The sequence below is a fragment of the Scyliorhinus canicula genome, chromosome 18 (genome assembly GCF_902713615.1).
Source record: "Scyliorhinus canicula chromosome 18, sScyCan1.1, whole genome shotgun sequence".
Classification (NCBI taxonomy): domain Eukaryota; kingdom Metazoa; phylum Chordata; class Chondrichthyes; order Carcharhiniformes; family Scyliorhinidae; genus Scyliorhinus; species Scyliorhinus canicula.
In genome coordinates this window covers 120660888-120679574 of record NC_052163.1, presented here as the reverse complement: position 1 = coordinate 120679574, position 18687 = coordinate 120660888, and positions in this window count along the sequence as shown.

Genomic DNA, 18687 nt, shown 5'->3' with positions numbered 1-18687 from the left:
CAAACCGAAAGATTCCACCGATGGCCAATGACGAGCCGCGTGGAAAACACACTGTGGGGGGAGGGGGAAAATCCCGCTCGCTGTGTTTCTAGTCCTTTAATCTACAACAGCTCAACTATTGGACTCAATTTTTTCCCCCCACCGTCCCAGTTACAGAAGACCAGTCAAGAGTGAAATTTCCATTCTCAACCAGCCCTGAAGACTAAATTAAACCTGCCCTCACAACAATTGCATTGGAAATACAGTCAGCAGTGGGTAAATATGGACAGATGAAAATCACACACTGGGCCAAATAAATTCAAGCATCGTCATGGCATTTTAGAATATTGGCACTCTGTTCTCGGTATAAATGTAAAGTCCCCCATTTCCCTTTGAGGAGGAGAGCTGACTGGTGGTGAGTTAACCTGAGAGTGAGGTGAGGCACACGGTTGATGAATAGCCTCAGCTGGTACGGGAATCGAACCGGTGCTGTTGGCATCGCTCTGCATCATGACCCAGCCGTCCAGCCCACTGAACTAACCGACCCACCCCCAACAGGGTCACAGAATGTCTTAAGATGCAATTCATTCACAAATTGCAATATATAATCACTAATAAGACAAAGAAAGCTTCTAAGAACATACATTCAAGACATAAGAATTTAATCGGCAGGAAATGGCCATCAGGGCTAAACACAACCTCCCCTCACCCATATCGCCACCTTCCCTGAATCTTCCATTTCACTCACTCTATCCCCCATCCTCCATCACACTGCCAACGCCTAGGAACCATCGGAGAGACACAATAAAGCAGCATGAGATAGCCTTTTCCTTCAGTAAATGTCAATGTTCCATTAGTTTGAGCTTGTAAATCAACCAACACGATCAAAGACCAATTAACCACCCAGTGACCTTAATGTTCTTTGCGGATAGCAACCGTGTGCAGATTGGCTATCGTGTTTGCTTACAACTGCCCGTCCCTAAGCCTTTGTGAAGCATGTTTGAATGGTCCCAATGATGTAAAAGCCACTCTTTAGATGTAAATTCGCTCTTTCTAGGTGTTGGCCATGACACAGTTGATAGAAATCTTGTCTGTGAGTCAATACTGATGCTCCAGTGTAATACTGAGGGAGGGTAACCCTATTGGACCTGCAATTGTTTGGGTGAGATGGTAAGCCAAGGTTCCATCTGCCCTTTCAGGTGGATGTAAAACGTCTAATCGCATTTTTTCAAAGCAGAGGGGTGGAAATGCCCCCAATGTCCGAGCCAATATTTATCTCCCAACCAACATCGCAGAAGCAAACTGTTCTGTTAATTATCACACCGCTGATTGGCTACTGAATTTCCTACATCGGAATAGTGACTGCACTTCAGGAGCACTTCATTGGCTGTAAAATGCTTTATGACATCTGCTGTGGTCACGTGAGGCGCTACAAAAATGCAGGCCTCTCTTCAAAATGGTTTCTCAGTAATTGGTCTCCAGTAATGTACCAGTTGAAACATTGGTTCAAGCAGTTCGCTGAAGACAGAGTTTAGTAACAGAGGCTCAGATGTTGTGCATAATGATGTCAAACCATGGATTATAAAGAAGCCTAAAAACAAATCATTAAGAGGAAGTAGGTCAACTAAGTCAACACAGAACCAGTTATTAAACTTGGTACCTTCTTAGTTATTTTGGTACAATTCCAGGGATATGTGTACAGGGGTGGGGAGTGAGGGAGGTGGGGAGTGAGGGGGAGTAAAGGGGGAGTGATGGAGTGGGGTGTAGTTTGGCCAGTTTGGTGCAATTTATTTACTTGCCGACATAGCCAGAGTGGTTCCAACTGCAATGAAATACTTTATCCGTGAAGACGAAGGACTCATTTGATACATCAGAATCTGAGTTTAGCTGATCATTATATTCAGTCACAAAGATCAAAAAACAGCCCGGCAAGTAATGGTGAAACATAGAGAGAATACTGTTCTATATTATAAATATTTCCTTAAGTGTAATTGATATCTACACAGCGGTTAGCGCTGCTGCCTCATAGCATCAGGGACCCGGGTTCGATTTCGGCCACGGGTGATTTTCTGTGTGGAGTTTGCAAGTTCTCCCCGTGTCTGCGTGGGTTTCCTCCGAGTGCTCCGGTTTCCTCCCACAGCCCAATGATGTGCAAATTAGGTGGATTGGCCATGCTAAATTGCCCCATCGTTTCCAAATGGTTATGTGGAGCTACCGGGTTACGGGGATAGGGTGGGGGCGTGGGTCGAGATAGGGTGCTCTTTCGGAGAGCTGGTGCAGACTCAATGGGCAGAATGACCTCCTTCTGCACTGTAGGGATTCTATGATTCTATGAAAAGGGACACTTACAACTTTCTTTAGAAGCTATGTAACTGTGGGGGGAAGGAATTAGAGATCAATGGCATCATTTCAAAACCACAACAAAGTAGTTCTTTACTTTCCATTCATTTTCTGTCCTCAGCTCCTTTCTTTTTCCCCAGAGCCTTCACAACCCTTAATCTTGTGGCCTCATTTTCTGCTTCTTTGGCATACCCTGATGGTATTATTTCCGGATTAAGTTCTTCCATGAAATCAATCCGCATTACGCAACCTCATTGCTCTTAAGGATTATACCTTAACATGTCGATGATATTGTGCAGACACCACCCTGCACTGGAGCAGCCTGCGCTGCTGTGAATGTGCAGCTTAAGGTCCTGTAAGTGCAGCCATTAACAACACGAGGACAAATTGAGCCCGAAGGAAATTCCAGAGCAGTTCTCCTGATCGCCTTTCTTAGTCAGATATTGGTTCAGTTACAAATACGGCAGCTTGATCAGAAGGGTTCAAGTCCCTCGTCATGATTTGAGCACAGTGGAGGCTAACGGTTCACTACAGTCAGTGCCGAGGGAGAGCTGTGCGGCCCTTCAAATGGGAATCTCTGGTAGACCAAAAAAAAAATCTCGCTTTTTAAGGACAAAACTGGGATTGGTGTGGCCAAGATACTCCCCTCAATTAATACAAACAAAAACACACTTACTGCCCATCCATGCAGACTTTGCAGACGTACATATAGTGACTGAGTTCAAAAAGTAATGAATCATTTGTGAGGCACTTTGGGGCATCCTTACAGTGTGCTTTACAAATGCAAATTATTTCCTCCTTCATGCCATCCAATATGCAATTTCGGGTTTTTTCCGTTTCAGACCTTTTGCATTTTTGCTTTGGCTCAACATCAAATCAATTCTCTCTGATCCCAAACAAAAACGGGAAAGAAAAGGAAGTTACAGCATGGGTTTTAACATGATCCCTGTTGAGAAATGAGTGCTTTGCACAAATATAGTATTACCAAGCATTATGGAATGCTACATGTTCTACTAATCTCATTACACTGGCAAGCAATACATGGAAATGTGACACACCAATAAAATGTCAGTATGAAGGATAAACAGTCTCCTACCACTTGCATTTAATTCCATTAATGGCGCGATACTTTTCAAAAGAAAATACTTGCACTGCGCCAACATTTCAAGCAAACAGACGCATCAATAGTTTCTAAATTCTCATTGGGCATTAGGCGATTCTGCCCTCACCCACCATGCATCCTCAGACATTTATCAAGGGCACTTTAAATTAGATTTTACAGGACGTGAGCGTTGCTGGCTGGGCCATCATTTATTGCTCGTCCTTAACTGCCCTCCATTTCAGAGGCATTTGAGAGTCAACCGCAGCTGTGTATCTGGGGTCACATGTAGGTAAGGACGCCAGATGATTTTCCGACAGGACATTGGTGAACACGATGGGTTTTTACAAGAATGGTGCCATGGTCATCATTAGACGGTTAATTCCAGCTTCTTATTGAATTCAAATTTCACCATCTGACATGGCGGGATTGGAACCCAGGTTCCTAGATCTTGCTCTGGGTCTCTGGGTTACTAGTCCAGTGACAATGTAACTGCGCTACTGCCTTCCCATGAAACCCCAGTTGATTTTCTTTTTCAATAGTTCCATCTTTGAGAACTAATGCTAATTCGGTGTCACTCTACAATAATAATAATCTTTGTTGTCCCAAGTAGGCTTACACTAACACTGCAATGAAGTTACTGTGAAAATCTCCTAGTCTCCACACTCCGGCGCCTGCTCGGGTACACATAGGGAGAATTCAGAATGTCCAATTCACCTCACAGCACGTCTTTCGGGACTTGTGGGAGGAAATCGGAGCACCGCAGCCACGGGGAGAACGTGCAGACTCCGCAGATAGTGACCCAAGCCGGGAATCGAACTGGGACCCTGGAGCTATGAAGCAATAGTGCTAACCACAGTGCTACCGTGCATGAGGGGTTGGGAAGAGATAAAAAGCAATTGATTCCTGTCCTATTTGGCCCACTTTTATGCTGGGCCTTATGATACCCAGCTTCCAGCTGATATCAGTGGTGGTTCTGTAGGTTAGACACTTAACTCTGTGCCAGAAGCTCCAGAGCCTTGAACGCTAGACTTGGTTGTCACTGGGCTAAGGTGAGGAAGGAGTGTTGCCTCTCAGGTGAATGTCAATGATCCTACAGCCAGTAGTTGAATGAAGGGCAGAGGAGTTCTCCCCAGTGTCCTTGTCAATGTTTACCCCTTAGCCAACATGGAAAAACTGATCATCTGGCCATTATCACATTCCTTTCAGTGCTGTGCGCAAAATGAATGTCAAGCTTCTTACATTACAAGAGTGACTACACTTCAAAAGGTTCGGTTGTAAAGTGTTTTGGAATGTCCGACATTGTGAAAGGTTCTAAGAGTACAATGGGTGGGATTCTCCCGCTTTTTGGCGCAGCGCCGTCCCCAACCCGTGCCCCCCATCCCACCGACAGCGGGATCCTCCATCCCTGCAGCCGGCCAATGGGGTTTCCCATTATGGCCACCCTCGCGCCGTCGGGAAATCCGCGGGTGTGAGTGCACTGCCGGTGAAGAGGAGGATCACGCCGACGGAGACTCCCGGCCAGTGTCGCAAACCCGGAAATCTGGGGACAGTCGGGCAGACCAGGTTGCGTCAAGTTGAGCGGTTCAGGCCTGATTGGCTGGGGTCAAGCGTCTGTCGGAACACTCGGAATGCGGAGAAAGATGGACCTGCAAAGCCGGTAAGTAGTTGGCGTGCTACCGTGTCAGCACAGCAATTAGCCAAACAAACCGGTAAGTTATTTAACTCATTTAATGATCATTCAAATTCATGCGCGGCAACTGAAGAAGAAGTCCAGTTTTTGGACTTTGTCGGTCTTTGGAGAGCCCGGTTTGAGACACTGTACCGATATATAAATGCAAGTCTTCCTTTGAGATTTCTGGCTTAGCATTCATGCTGTGAATCTGGTGTAACGTAGTTTATAAATAGAACTATTGATTTAAACTACCCTCTCAAAGGGTTAAACACTTGATGCAGTGTGGGTGGGAGGTGCAGATTCCGATTGAGCCGGGGCCCAATAACTGGATCATAGCTGGATTGTGGTGTGATGCTGATGCAGTGCTCGCTGCAGGCGTCAACATTAAATCATTTCAACATTGTTACTTAGGGAAAACTAAAGAATGGGCAATAAAGGACAGGATTCTCCGGCCGTGTCCGCCCAGCGACCGGAGAATCCCGCCCGAAGTCAATGGGGTTCTCCATTGTACGCGGCTCGCCCGTGACGTTCTTGTGGTGGGCGAGGCAGTAGAATCCAGCCCAACGTCTTTCCAGTTTTGCCGATATCTTGAGCAGAAGTAAAATGTGGAGGAATCATGGGCTTCCCATTGGGCGGTTGTGATCAACACAAAAACATATCTGGGGAAACAAAGATTATAGTGCTGCAGGTGAATTTCTTTCCAACGAAAGAACGGTAGCACGTTCTCAAGGGCAGCACGGTAGCATGGTGGTTAGCATAAATGCTTCACAGCTCCAGGGTCCCAGGTTCGATTCCCGGCTGGGTCACTGTCTGTGTGGAGTCTGCACGTCCTCCCCGTGTGTGCGTGGGTTTCCTCCGGGTGCTCCGGTTTCCTCCCACAGTCCAAAGATGTGCGGGTTAGGTGGATTGGCCATGCTAAATTGTCCGTAGTGTCCTAAAAAGTAAGGTTAAGGTTGTTAACCTTACTTAACCCGTTGGGTTACGGGTATAGGGTGGATACGTGGGTTTGAGTAGGGTGATCATTGCTCGGCACAACATCGAGGGCCGAAGGGCCTGTTCTGTGCTGTACTGTTCTATGTTCTATGTTCTATGAGATGCCACGGGCAGGATTTCCTGGGTGCCACCCCCCTCCCCCCACCCGCCAACCTCCCCTCCCCGCAGCGTGTCGCTGAGTGGCGGAGGTCGCCCGCCATTGGCCGCCATCAGGATATTCCGTTTCCGTCAGTAACGAAGGCGTCTTGCGTGGTTCGCCTGACCCACATTTAGTTAGGCCACACTTGGCGTATAGTGTTCAATTCTGGTCACCACACTACCAGAAGGATGTGGAGGCTTTAGAGAGGGTGCAGAAGAGATTTACCAGGATGTCGCCTGGTATGGAGGGTATTAGCTATGAGGAGCGGTTGAATAAACTTGGTTTGTTCTCACTGGAACGACAGAGGCTGATTGTCAGAGGCTTTTCCCCAGGGTAGAGGGGTCAATTACTAGGGGGCAAAAGTTTAAGGTGCGAGGAGCAAGGTTTAGAGGAGATGTATGAGGCAGGTTTTTTACACAGAGGGTAGTGGGTGCCTGGAACCCGCTGCCGGAGGAAGTGGTGGAAGCAGGGACGATAGTGACATTGAAGGGGCATCTTGACAAATACATGAATAGGATGGGAATAAAGGGATACAGACCCCGGATGTGTAGAAGATTTTAGTTTAGACGGGCAGCATGGTCGGCACAGGCTTGGAGGGCCGAAGGGCCTGTTCCTGTGCTGTACTTTTCTTTGTTCTTTGTTCACTGCCTGGGAACCTGCCACAGGTGGTCCCATTCGGCGCGTCTCGAAGGTGCCACCGGTGGGAATGGCCGGGGAATCCTGCTCTCCTGCTCTCTGGGCCCTGGCCATTGGCCGGTGAGTGGGAGTGGGGGGGGGGGGATCTTCTATTCTCGCCATTGTCAATGGGGTTTCCCGTTGAATGCACCCCTCGCCACCGGGAAAGTCCACGGCGGGGCGCGGGGGGGGGGGGGGGGGGGGGGGGGGGGGGGAGAGGGGCACCGTTGGCGGACTGGAAGATCCCGCTGTTGGGCTGGAAAATCCCTCCAGATGTGTGACAGCTTCTCCGACTGTGTTTTGTGCAGACGTTCCGAGCTGGTTTAGTTGAGTTCCAGCTGTAGCCAGTCTTGAGTTCTTGCCATTAAAATCCGTGGCACAAATAACTCTTTCGGGTGTTTGCTTTTTTTTTAAGAGCCTTGGAAGGAAGGATTTAGTCAGAATGAGATTTTATGGGTGCTCAGATATCGCGCAGTAAAGATTGCTTCATTTGCAGCCCTGTTTGCAATTTGGGCTGGCTTCGTACCCAGGGAGTTCGAGTTTTGATCAACCAATAAATCTTTTTGTTTTAAAACAAACAGATCATACATCCTGTTGATTTTTTAAATGTTTCGTCAAACAGGGCTGCACAAAATAAAGACGGGTTATTGTGTTCGTTAGCAACGTTACAGCAAAGAGAGAAAAATATTTTCCTCTCCTGTTGCTCAAGGCAAGATGGACAAATCAACAGAAATTTTTTTTTTAAGCAAGCACAGATTATGGTCATAAGATGTGTGGCGAGACCTAAAAGTACATATTGATCATTTATACGTTCCGATACGCCAGCACAATAAATACATCTGTTCCAACCCACCACGAGACCCACAGGGGTGAACCGATTAAACTCTCCGTCAGCCTAGTGGAGAACACGCTCCCCCTCTGAGGGGCAGAGGCTCATCAGCGGGATATTGGACTTGGGACATAGAAGCCGGCCCACATAGGGACCGTGCTGTTGTGCTCAGTTCCGGCTGGGAATGGAATCATGTTTGTACATCATTTACTTCGACAATAACCTACAGTAGAGCAGTGGGGGAGGTGGAAGGAGGGGGGGGGGGGGGTTCAAATATGAATTGGGGAGGGTACAGGTCCAATATGTTCCCTGGAGGGTAATAGGAAAGTGTGACATACCCTAAGAATCATGGATGACTAGAGACATTCAGGATTCGAGGAGAAGGAAAAGAGAGGCTGTTAACAAGTATAAGGGGAGGAGGTCTGCAGAGCCATTAGTGGAGAAAGTGCAGGATGGAGCTTAAGAAAGCAATTAGGAGAGCAAAGAGGGGATATGAGAAAGCTCTGGCTGGCAAAAGTAGGGAAAATCCCAAGATATTCTATTAGTATATTAATGGGAAGAGGATAAACAGGGAAAGAGTCGGGCCCATTCAGGACCAAGGGGGAAATCTGTGGGTGGAGCCAGAGGACATTGGTAGGGTGTTGAACCAATATTTCACATCTGTCTTCACCCAAGAGAATGAGGAGGTAGTTATGGAACTCGGGGAGAGAGATTGTGAGGTTCTTGATCAACTTTAAAAGGGAGTGACAAGGGATTGGAGGCGTTGGCAGACTTAAAAATGGACAAATCTCCAGGTCTGAGTGAATTATGTCCCAGGATGCTGTGGGAGGTGAGGGAAGAGATTGCGGGGGCTCTGACCCAAATTTTTAAATCCTCTCTGGCCACAGGGGAGGTACCAGAGGACTGGCGAACAGCTAATTTGGTCCCACTATTTAAGAAAGGTTGTAGAGACAAGCCAGGGAACTACAGACCAGTGAGTCTCATTTCAGTGGTTGGGAAATTACTGGAGAAGATTCTAAAGCAGAGAATCCGCCCGGGATTCTCCATTTCCCAATGTCGATTTCATAATTGGCAATCGGGCAGAGAATCCCGTTTACGTGACCTGAAGGCCCCCACCCCCAATGAGTCGAGATCCCGACCGCGGGGTTGACTCATGGTCTCTGCGGTCAGGAACCTGGCGCGGCAGCTGCGGACTTTGTCCAGCGCCGCCAACAGTCAGGCGGGAGCCGTGCTGCTGGCTGGGGAGGCTTCGACGGGGGCTGGGCGGGTGGCCCAGGGGTGGTCAGGGGTTGCCCAGGGGGGCACTATCTGGCAGGTCGGGTCCACGCATGGCGGGCACCATGTTGTATGGCGCGACCGCTGCAGGTTATCGCCGTGCACATGCACGGCCACAGACCCAGTAATTCTCCAGGGGTTTATATCGATAAGGCCATGCGTTTTACGTGGCGCAGCTGCTAGCCCCTCACCGGTCGGAGGATCGGTGCTGGATCCGAGCCAATCTTTCCCACTACGGATCCTCCGGACATAGCCCCAAAATTGGAGAATCCAGCCCTCTATCTCCACTTAGAGAGGCACGGTTTGATCAGGGATAGACAGCATGGCTTTGTTAGAGGGAGGTCATGCCTAACAAATTTGATACAATTTTTTGAGCATGTAACCAAGTATATAGACAAGGGCAGTGCAGTTGATGTAGTTTACATGGATTTCAGCAAAACCTTTGACAAGGTCCCAAATATTATTAGGAAGGCAAATGCACATGAGATACAGGGCTATTTGGTAAAGTGAATTCATAATTGGCTTAGCAGTAGGAGACAGAGTGTGACGAAAGACGGCTTATTTAGTGTCCGGAAGCCAGTGACAAGTGGCGTGACACAGGGATCCATGCAGGGCCCCCTATTCTTTGTCATTTATATAAGTGACATTGATGACTATGTGGGGAGTCGGATCAGTAAGTTTGCAGATGGCACAAAGATTGGCCGGGTGGTTAACAGCGAGTTTGAGTGTCTTGGGTTACCGGAAGATTTAGACGGGATGGTCAAATGGGCGGATAAGTGGCAGATGGAATTTAACCCTGAAAAGTGTGAGGTGATACACTTTGGAAGGAGTAATTTAACAAGGAAATATAGTATTAAAGGTCTGACACTGGGAAGTTCCGAAGAACAAAGGGGCCTTGGTGTGTTTGTCCATAGATCTCTGAAGGCAGAAGGGCAGGTTAATAGGGTGGGGAAAAAGGCATATGGGACACTTGCTTTTATCAATCGTGGCATAGATAACAAAAGCAGGGAGGTCATGTTGGAGTTGTATAGAATATTAGTGAGCTGGAATACTGTGTGCAATTCCGGTCACCACATTATAGGAAGGATGTGATTGCACTGGAGGGGGTGCAGATGAGATTCACCAGGATGTTGCCTGGGATGGAACATTAAGTTATAAAGAGAGGTTGGGTAGGCCTGGGATGTTTTCTCTGGAGCAGAGAAGACAGAGGGGTGACCTGATCGAGGTGGACAAGATTATGAGGGGCATGGACAGGGTGGATAGGGAGCAGCTGTTCCCCTTAGTTGAAGGTCAGTTATGAGGGGACACCAGTTCAAAATGAGAGGTGGAAAATTTAGGGGGGGATTTGAGAAAAAGTCTTTTTACCCAGAAAGTGATTTAAAAAAATAAATTTACAATACCCAATTATGTTTTTCCAATTAAGGGACAATTTAGCAAACTGCCCTGGACATCTTTTGGGTTGTAGGGGTGAGATACACTTACCCAGAAAGTGGTGACGGTCTAGAACGCACTGTCTGGGGGGGTGGTAGAGGCGGGCTGTCTCACATCCTTTAAAAAGTACCTGGATGAGCACTTGGCACGTCACAACATTCAAGGCTCTGGGCCAAGTGCTTCAAGTGGGTTTAGATAGGCAGCGCAGGGCCTTTCATGCATCGGTGCAGGCTTAATGGGCTGAAGGGCCTCTTCTGTACTGTTGTATTCTGTGATTCTGATTCTATTCTATTCTAAAGAATAAACCTTTTCGCTGAACTCTCTTACCGGAGTCTGTGACCACTAAAACTTCCTCATGTAAAGTGTCACACCTGATGTAGGTGTAAGCAGACGGTTTGACTGAAAGGACGAGCCCATATATGTGGACTAAATTGAAGTAGCCCCAAGATTGGACTCACTGGTAGTATTTAGCTCTTGTCCCCATTGGGAGTAATGGAACAGGGTTTCAGTGAATGGACTTGGGCTACACTGATTCAACTCTTCAGAAAGGAACTGGATAAAGGGCTTGTTGGGGATAGGATTGGAGTTTATTGAGATAGGCGTAGGTTCAGTTAATATAAAGGGTCCCCCTCCTGCTCAGCTTGATGGGAATGGGGGAGGTAAGAGATTGGAGGTGACAGGTCAAAGATCACTAACAAAGATGGGAAGAGATGAATAGATTGCGATTTTTGTTTAAATACCTTTAGGAATCATGGGACTACTAATTTAGAATGTTCCTATAAGAGATTAATTAGGTGGCTAGAATATATGACAAAGTATATAAATGGAGTGGGCTGTGTCCTGTGGCGAAACTGAGGTTCCATTTGCCTGTTCTTGGGGTGTTAAGGGTCATAAGGCACCCTTTGAAGAAAAGTAGGGGTTTCTATTCTACATGGCCTGGCTACTCTTTCTCCATCAACCAGCTACACCAAAATAAAAGGTCTTAAAGCTCAAAACAAGCTTCTGTGTCCTATTGCTCAGTGAGAAGCACTCTTTGCCTCTGCTCTGGGAGAGGGAAGAAAATCTACCGTTCTTACTAGCCTACATGTGACCCAAGGCCCACAGCAATGTGGTTAATGCTTAATTGCCCTCTGCAAAGACCGAGCAAACCATTCAGTTCAAGGACAGTTAGGGATTGTTAGCATTGCCAGCGATGTCCATGTCACGTGAAAATGTTTTTAAAAAGTCAGATGATTGTGTAATCAACTCCCATTTCAGGACTTGAGGACAAAAACCAAAGATGACACTCCACGGTCTTTTGGAAGAAACATTAACCCGAAGCCTCGTCTGCCATAGGCCCTGTCAGAATCCCATGGCATTGTTTCAAAGTAAAGCCGGAGTGTTATCCTGGGTGTCCTGGTCCATATTTATTCCTTGGATTAATATTTGGGGGGCTATGTTTCCAAAGGAGTGCCAATTGGGTGCCAATCAGTGGCACACTCATGCATTACAATGCTGACTAAATTGGCACAATTGACTTGTCAAGGAAGGGTCAGGATGCTGGTTAGGCAACTGGATTCTCCTTGTGGCAGGTGAAGACCGCAATTGCAGTCAACCTCATCCTGAAATGGCACCGTAATTCTCCTCCCCCCCCCCCCCCCCCCCCCCCCAACTATCAGCCACCCATACACAATCCCTGACAGCATGGCCTCCATAAACAGTGGCCTTGAACTTCCAGACATCTCATGGCCTCTGGCTTCAAGGAGGTGGGGTTCATTCTGACTGCACTCGTCCTCCTTGCTCTGTGAGGGCTTTCAGGCCTTCTGAGGCTGGAAACAACCCCTTGTCAGAGTCCCCCACTCTGCCCATGCCGCCTGGCATTTCAGGGGACCCCACTCAGAGACCTCACAGTCACCCCCATGCTGACCCTGTGAAGTCACCTGATCCCACCCCATTCCACTCCGGAATGGCAATCTCTCAGCGGTGATATCGCCACAAGCCCAGCAAGGAGGACACGGGAAACGCTGCCTGCAAACCAGCCTCCAGACCCCTTTAAACCTAGAGGCTCACAGACACGAAGGGTCGCTAAGGCCTGCGAGCGACTCCATCCCCCCGAGATGCCGAGACCGGAAACCACCCCTACATCAAGGTGCACCTGTCTGGGTCCCTTACGTCCCTTCCTGTGTCCCCTCTGCCATTGGCACCCTGGAGGGGGATGGTGACCTGCGCACTTACCTCCGATATTCCCATCAGAGGTGAGGTCATCGGGTTCTCGTTTTCATACAGTTGTTGCAAATGACGCCGGTGTGATGGCAAGGCAGATCCCGTGAATATTCAGTGAGGGAGGGGGACGACCCGCCGGGAGGTCTAGCCAATAAGATGCTAATGTATTCAAACGAGGTTCCTGACCGTCTGTGGTGTGATTCTTGTTATTCCGCTGGCGTGAAGCCTGGAAAATAGGAAAATGCAGTCTCACTGATACAATCGCATTTCCCAATTCTCGCCACACTTGCGCCCACATGGATGTTTTTGCTGATGGATAACGCAGGCTGAAAATCGTTCCTTTTTGTCAAGTCCACTCCCTCTCTATGTACACTCAGCAATTTTCTTGAAGGATTGAATGTAATTTATGCATTTTTTTCTATATTGATCCTAACCCACATTTAAAATTTTTTTTTCATGAATGCTATCCTTTCTTAAAACCTGTAGCAGTTTTCCCACAACTGGTCAGAAACTAACAGATCTACAATTGTGAGCCTTTTTGTGTTCCGTATTTGTCACCAACAACAATTTGGATTTATATAACATCTTTGGTGTGGTAAGCCATCACATGGCTGTATCATTTTTGGGACAACATGCAATTGAAATATTTTGCTTTGGCCCTCCTCTACATGACAGTTTACGTTGTTTTGAAAATGAGAATTGCTTATTGTCACAAGTAGGCTTCAAATGAAGTTACTGTGAAAAGCCCCTAGTCGCCACATTCCGGCGCCTGTTCGGGGAGGCTGGTATGGGAATTGAACTGTGCTGCTGGCCTGCCTTGGTCTGCTTTAAAAGCCAGCTCTTTAGCCCTGTGCTAAACCAGCCCCTATATCTCCTAATTCTGATCACATCAGTAGCCATCGTGCTGAACTATCACTTTAAACAAGCCAGGATTGAGCAGTACAAATATGTAGAGACAGCTCATAGACTCCAACGTATCAGAAGCCAAAATACAGCTACAAATACTTCATTGACAAAGAACAAAGAAAAGTACAGCACAGAAACAGGCCCTTCGGCCCTCCAAGCCTGTGCCGACAATGCTGCCCGTCAAAACTAAAATCATCTGCACTTCCTGGGTCCGTATCCCTCTATTCCCATCCTATTCATGTATTTGTCAAAATGCCCCTTAAATGTCGCTATCGTCCCTGCTTCCACCACCTCCTCTGGCAGCACGTTCCAGGCACCCACTACCCACTGTGTAATAAACTTGCCTAGTACATCTCCTCTAAACCTTGCCCCTCACACCTTAAACCTATGCCCCCTAGTAATTGACCCCTCTACCCTGGGGAAAAGCCTCTGACTATCCACTCTGTTTATGCCCCTCATAATTTTGTAGACCTCTATCAGGTCGCCCCTCAGCCTCCGTCGTTCCAATGAGAACAAACCAAGTTTATTCAACCGCTCCTCATAGCTAATGCCCTCCATACCAGGCAGCATCCTGGTAAATCTCTTCTGCATGCTCTCTAAGGCCTCCACATCCGAGAATTTTCAACTGTAGCTCTGGCTCTCTGTAAATTGAGTGACAGGTTTATGTGCTGCAGCAGAAACGCTCCATGGAGTTTAATGAGGGCACAATTGAGAAGTAAATATTCCTGCCGATGATTTACGAAGCCCACTGAGATTTAATAAGACCGTGACCCCGTGTCATTTCAGTACTAATTCTGGTCATTGTATAACGATGACGAAAGTTAATGCTATTAAGGAACAGCCTGTCCACTGGACCCTGAATAAATTGCAATAATTCATGAGATTGAAGTAACTCCAGTGTCAAACCCCTTACCAGATAAAGCAAAGTAAACAACTGGCCAAAAGCGAATTACTGCAGGGATTATGAAAATCTGAAACAAAAAGCAGAAAATGTGGGCAACACCCAACAGGCCAGGAGACGGAGAACAGAGTTAACTTGTTAGGCTGGTGGACTTCCATAAGAATTAGTCAGGATCAGCTCGGGAAACCCTGGCAGGGATAATTGTAGGAATCCTTAACGTTCGGAGGGACCTCACCCCCATTAATCCAGGTGTTACCCGTTGGTGAGTGTAATAACTTCGCCAGGACCACGGTGGCACAGTGGCACAGTGGTTAACACTGCTGCCTCACAGCACCAGAGGTCCGGGTTCAATTCCGGCCTTGGCTGACTGTCTGCCTGGAGTTTGGACGTTCTCCCTACATCTGCGTGGGTTTCCTCCGGGTGCTCCGGTTTCCTCCCACAGTCGAAAGATGTGCAGGTTGGGTGGATTGGCCATGCTAAATTGTCCCTTAGTGTCCAGGCATGTACAGGTTTGGTTACGAAGTTACAGGGCTAGGGCAGGGTGGACCTAGCTAGAGTACTCTTTTGAAGGGTCAGGGCAGGCTTGATGGACCGAATGGCCTCTGCAATGTAGGGATTCTATGATTCTGAAGCTGGGTCAGGCACAGCAGCTGAGTGTAGCGTCTCAGCAGAGATTGGCTGAATAAGCGAAGACCAGGAATTGAGGCTGGGGTCCTCCTATTCTATGTGACTCAGGTGTGTCGTGGTTAACCAGCTGAGCCAGGGAAGAGTGTGGAAGCCCCACACAGACAAGGGCAGAATCAAACCCGGGTCCCTAGCGCTGTGAGGCAGCCATGCTAACCACTGAGCGGCTCAAGAGGACAAGAGAGACAGGGGATTTAGTTGCACCTGAGGGGAGGTTTGAGCAAAGTTGACGACCTGAAAACGAAAAATGAAAATGAAAATCGCGTTATGAATACCTGGCTAAATGAATACCTGGCTATCAGGAGGGAATGGGGACCTGGTGACAGGGGAAGAAGGGGCTTTGATAAACAAAGGCGAGAAGGATTATGGAGGGGACAGACAGGAAAGTGGAGTTGAGGTCACAATCAGATCAGCCATGAAGGGACAGGGTCGAGGGGCCGAATCGTCACCCTGCTCCTAATTCTTGTGTTCTCGTGCTCAAATTCTTGAAGGGTTTTGACAGAGTAAATGAGAGACTTGTTTCCAAGGGAGAAGGGTCAGTCACCGTAGGGCCCAGATTTAAGACGATTGACGAAAGAACCAGAGGTGTTTGAGGTAACAAATTTCACACAAAGTTGTTGTGATCTGGATTACATCATCTGGGAGGGCGGTGGCAGCAGATTCAACAGTAGCATCAAAAGAAAACCAGATACAAATACTTGATTAGGCCAACAATTTTTGGGGTATGGAGCAAAATCAGGGAGAGTGGAACTACTGTAAGTGGGCAGCTTTTACAATGGACTGACAACAGGTACAGTGGGCCGAGTGGCCTCATTCTGTGCCGTCGCATAATATGATTTGTCTCCAGCCCCTGACAGACAGGTCAGTTTTCAATCAGCGACACTGGGAATGCATGTGTGGTGGACACAGACCGAGACTAGGACAGGTCTTAGTAGTGATGGTCCCTGTGCTCAAATAGCTTGCTGACATTTGCTTTCTAAGCTGCACCATAAAGAATGGGCGCTTGGGAAAGGCTATCGAGCACCGATGAAATCCGAGGAGAATAGGGGGCGGCGTGGCGGCACAGTGGTTAGCACTTCTGCCTCACCGCGCCAAGGATCTTGGTTCGATCCCGGACCTGGGTCACTGTCCGTGGGGCGTTTGCACATTCTCCCCGTGTTTGCGTGGGTCTCACCCCGCAACCCAAAAAGATGTGCAGGTTAGGTGGATTGGCCGCATTAACTTGCCCCTTAATTGGAAAAAAGGAATTGGGTACTCTAAATTTATTTTTAAAAAGTAATCCTAGGAGAATAGAAATTTGATAAAGAAGGAAAAAGTACTAAATTAGCCAATGAAGCTGCCACTCATACTGAAAAATAGATGGCTAACGCACACAGAACAAGTAAACAAATATTATTTTAACACAAAATGAAAATAAAATCCACTTTAATTTATGACGGTTTGACAGAACCATTTGTTATATATAACCCACTGTTGGTGATCAAAACTGCATTGGTCTGAAGTGAATATACTCATTCTTCATAATAAATCAGACAATAAATTAAGACAACATCAATCCGGATTTAAAGACTTGGGAGTAGTACAAATGGGCAGTCAAAAGAAATTTGTCCCTTTGTTCCTGTGCTGTATTGTTCTTTGTTCTTTCGTGCTGAGGGTTTTGGCCAAGGTTGGTATCATGACCGGTACAGGCTTGGAAGGCCGAAGGGCCTGTTCCTGTGCTGTATTGTTCTTTTTCTTTCGTGCTGAGGGTTTTGGCCAAGGTTGGTATCATGACCGGTACAGGCTTGGAAGGCCGAAGGGCCTGTTCCTGTGCTGTATTTTTCTTTGTTCTTTGTTCTCTTTGTTCTTTATTAGTTACTTTGGTGATTCAGGAATGGGCCACTCGGCCCCTCGAGACTGCTCTGCCATTCAATAAGATCATGGGTGATCTGGTTGTAGACTCAACCCACATTCCTGCCTCCCCAAGATACCAAGGCTTTTTCAACAACACCTTCCAACCGGCAATCTCTTACACCAGGTGGAACAAGGGCAGGCACTTGGGAACTCCGCCACCTGCAGGTTCCTCATCAAGTTAAACACCGTCGAAACCCGGAATTATATCACTGTCATGGTGTCAACATCTTGGAAGGCCTTCCCCAGCTCCACAGTAGGAGCACCTACCCCATTTGGACTGCAGCGGTTCAAGATGGCAGCTCACCACCACCACCTTCTCGAGGGCAATTAGCGATGAGGAACAAATGCCAGCCTAGCCAGCGAAGCCCACATCCCAAGAATGAATTTTACATTCTGAGGCAACCATTTGATCAATCTTCTAAAACAAAAGCATTGTGGCAACAGGCCTGGAAGAGTTAAAATTGAAGCAAGCAAGAAAATGGCCAACTTTGGCTCAGAAAGTCATGGCGTCATCCGGTATGGTTCCTGGGTCACTAATGTTCAGCGGGGTGCACCATACCGAGCAATGATATGGCTAGGCAACTTAACATTCACCCTGCCAACTTTCCACGGCTGGCAATGCCTAGTCTTTGGTTGAAGCCATCCTCCAGGACTTCAGCACATAGTCTAACTCTGAGTGAAGTACCCACAGTGCTGAGGGAGTGCTACACGGTTGAAGGTGTCGTCTCTCAGATAAACCATTTTGCTAGAAACACACAGCAGAAATGTGCTGAAGTGACCACACCTGAAACCATAACCACCCCCCCCCCCTTCATTACCACCACCCCTCTCCCCCCCTCTCTTCGCAAACAAGGACTACGAGAGGAAGGGTTATTGTCCACCTTCTCCGAAAGGGCTGGGATGACCAGCTAGGATTGAACAATGACGTGCCTCCTTCTTGAGAATGGATTAAAAAGGAGTTTTCTCCTGACAGTGCCAAACCCAGCTCATATCTATTTTTAATTTCCCTTCAGGGAAATTGGTTATGATGAATTCTTGAGCTGTGGGGAAACACAGCAATTTTTAAATCCATCCCATGTTGCTCTGAGGTAATTAAGAGGCAACCACATATTGTAATGTTTGAGTCAAATATTGGCCAGGCTGGATGGGAGTGGTAGATTATTGGTAAATTAGTTGGGTTTTCAACAAATCAGGAGTTCCAGAGTATTTTCTGGCCCCAGCCCCAGACGTATTGAATTGGGTTTTACAACTTGCCCTGGGTTACAAGCTCAGAACTACCATCCTCAAGGCCATCATGTCCCTGAAGCTGTAAATATCCTCCAGTGGATATATTTATTCTATCAAGAAAAAAAAATCCTCCTTCAAACAATTATATATTTAACGTACGGCCCGTTTGGGGTCTGGGCAAGTTCTGGGAATGATTCATACTTTCTACAATCTGTCTGATGATGTCACTCAGTCTCTCACATGCTGCTATTTCCAAGGATTTAATTCCCGTTATTTATAACAGGAATTTGTGGCTCATCTTAATTTTATTTTCATGTGTTGCTAATTTAAAAATATCTTGTGAAGGCACTGACTAGTGCTAGGTTCCAGCCCCACTGGTCTCCGGTACCTGGCAAACATGACTAATTTTCAAGCATGTGTCTCCGTCGAGTTTGTCGAG